The following is a 2,805-nucleotide window of genomic DNA, read 5'->3' as shown; positions in this document are numbered from 1 at the left end:
CTATGGCAGAATATTTACAGCACTACTTTCAATGAAATGCTTGTTCCATAAACATTTGAAATGAGATGAACTGCAGAGAATAAATGAAGGCTTCATACTGTGCTTTTGTATATGAGGGGAGACAAATGTTATAAAGCAAAACAAAAGAACCAAACACTGTGACACCATGATCTCCCAAAAGGATATTTTCTTAAGGAAAAAAATCCATATGGTGGGGTTCACATTAAAACAAGAAGTAAAGAATGTAGTTCTAATCCGTGGTTTCCATTTTGAAAATGCAAAGAATTCACTTGACAAGTCCAGGGATAAAATATTACAGGAGAAACTCTTTGCTATCAATTGTAGTGTGTTGGTTTACCAATCAGGCAAACAGCAGTTCACTTTCAACCACTCAATATTTCAACCTTTCATGTAACAAAACTTATTTTTATTTATATTTTTTTTTATTTTTTGAGATGGAGTCTCACTCTGTCACCCAGGCTGGGGTGCAGTGGTGCGATCTTAGCTCACTGCAACCTCCGCCCCCCACATTCAAGCGATTCTCCTGCCTCAGCCTACTGAGTAGCTGGGATTACAGGCACCTGCCGCTGTGCCCGGCTAACTTTTGTATTTTTAGTAGAGACGGGGTTTTACCATCTTGGCCAGGCTGGTCTTGAACTCCTGACCTCGTGATCCACCTGCCTCAGCCTCCCAAAGTGTGGGGATTACAGGCATAAGCCACCGTGCCGAGCTCTTGTAACACAACTTATAAAATTCCTTTAGCTCTTCATATATATATATATATACTTTAAGTTCTAGGGCACATGTGCACAACGTGCAGGTTTGTTACATATGTATACATGTGCCATGTTGGTGTGCTGCACCCATTAACTTGTCATTTACATTAGGTATACCTCCTTACTGCTGAATATACTCCACATTGAACAAACCAATTTTGAAAATTCTTAGTACATATGTATTTTTACAATATACTTATCATGAGTTTAGAAAAAATTGAATTCCCACCATTCTATATCAACCAACCACAACCCCACTGTCTACATTCCCCAGCCAGAAGACTTAGAATCCATGCTTGAGCCAAAGCCTCCATTAAAACCACTGCCCGACCCTGCATTTGATGCTGACCCCCAACCAATTGCTGCACCAGAATTAGAACCACTATAGAAGTTATTTCCAGAACCGAAGGCCTGGTTTGGCTCCCTCTGCATGTTGCCTTGGTTTTGGTTATTACCCGATGGGCCTGACTGGTTCTGCTGGCTGGCTAACATGCCTATCATACCCCAACTGCTTTGTAGCACTGCCTGGGCTGCAGCCATCATGGTTGGATTAATGCTGAATGCAGCAAAGTTTATCCCACCACCCATATTACTACCTTGATTGTTTCCCAAAACAGCTCCACCCCCTCTACTATTACCACATTCACCCTGATTCCCAAAGCCACCTGGATTACCACCAAATCTTCCACTTCTTTCTGTCTATTGCTATTGTGCTTAGGTTTGGCATTGGATATATGAATGCTGATTCCTTTAATGATCAAGTCCTCTCCACAAAAAGACTGCGCAACCTGATCATCTGCAAATGTAACAAAGGCAAACGTCCTGAATGGCTTGAGGATGACGACATCCACCACTTCCCCGTACTGACAGAAGAACTGCTGCAGCTCATCCGCAGTCATGTCCTCTGTTCAGCGCCCCACAAACACTTTCATGCTTCTCAAAGGCTTATCTGGGCTTTGCTTAGAATTGGGAAGTTTACAGTCACACCATCGTCCATCTATCATATGTAGCTGTGACATTACTTTCACCTGTGTTTCATCTTCCGTAAAACAAACGAAGCCAAACCTCTTTGAATGACCAGTCTTAGTATCTTTCTTGACCTGCACCATAAGAACTTCTCCAAAGGTACTAAAATATTCTTTCAGGTCCTGCTCAGTTGTTTTCCATGCGAGACCCAACACTACTAAATCAGATGTTTTCTGGACTGCTCTTTTCACTTTCACAGATGATGAAGCATCTATCTCATCCATTTCTCTTTTGTTATCTTTAGGATAGTTGACAACATACACCAGATTTCCCAGCCAGCATCGGGGGCATGAAGAATTCCTTCTACCAGCCAGACACCTCTCATACACTGAGACACTGGATTTCTGTAGCGAAGCCCACACACCCCTGGAAACTGGGCTGTAACCATGGACAGCAGCACCGTCCCATCGTCTTCCGATGGTATTTCAATGGGCTCATCCTTCTCATCTTCGGTACACGAATATATTCAGATATCTTTTACTTTTCTGCTAGGCCACTGCTGGGAAGCATGACAGGGACACCAAGGCAGTGACCGCTTTGCCCCCACTTTTAAGTGTTTTATATAACATTTTATATAACACAACATTTCCTAGACCAAGTGATAAAAGGCCAGCCAATATCCAGAGGTTTATTAGGTGGTTTGACAGAACAGCTTTGTCTAGCAAGGGATGATGTTGACTAGGCAGGGCAATGAGATTTTTCTCTCAGGAATTTGAAAGTGAAATAAAAAACAGAGTTGAGCAATTAGCAGAGGGGTTGAAGGTAAAAGGACTCGCAGAGAAGGCCATTTGGAGAGGCCATTAGGCAGTAAAGGTTATAAATGAGCAGACACTCTAATAATGTCATAGTCATAAAGTATAAAATGCACATGTAGAAAGAAATTCCTCAGAAACAACAGGAGACAGAAGTTAAGTCATGTTAATCACAAAATACCAGAAAACAAACCTTCTCCATGAGGCCTTGAGGTAGGCCTTTTTCTAATCCCCTGAGGCACTTGCTCTCC

At 42.2% G+C, this 2,805-nt stretch overlaps 1 pseudogene; it reads right to left on the bottom strand.

Annotated features, from left to right (window-relative positions):
* Positions 1–927: 927 nt before the first annotated feature.
* Positions 928–2,250, bottom strand: LOC101146133 (TAR DNA-binding protein 43-like; annotated as a pseudogene).
* Between the last annotated feature and the right edge of the window lie 555 nt (positions 2,251–2,805).

The sequence above is a fragment of the Gorilla gorilla genome, chromosome 14 (genome assembly GCF_029281585.2).
Source record: "Gorilla gorilla gorilla isolate KB3781 chromosome 14, NHGRI_mGorGor1-v2.1_pri, whole genome shotgun sequence".
In the NCBI taxonomy this organism is placed as follows: Eukaryota; Metazoa; Chordata; class Mammalia; order Primates; family Hominidae; genus Gorilla; species Gorilla gorilla.
Note: the sequence above shows the minus strand (reverse complement) of the source record. Positions and strands in the feature narration are given on the sequence as shown.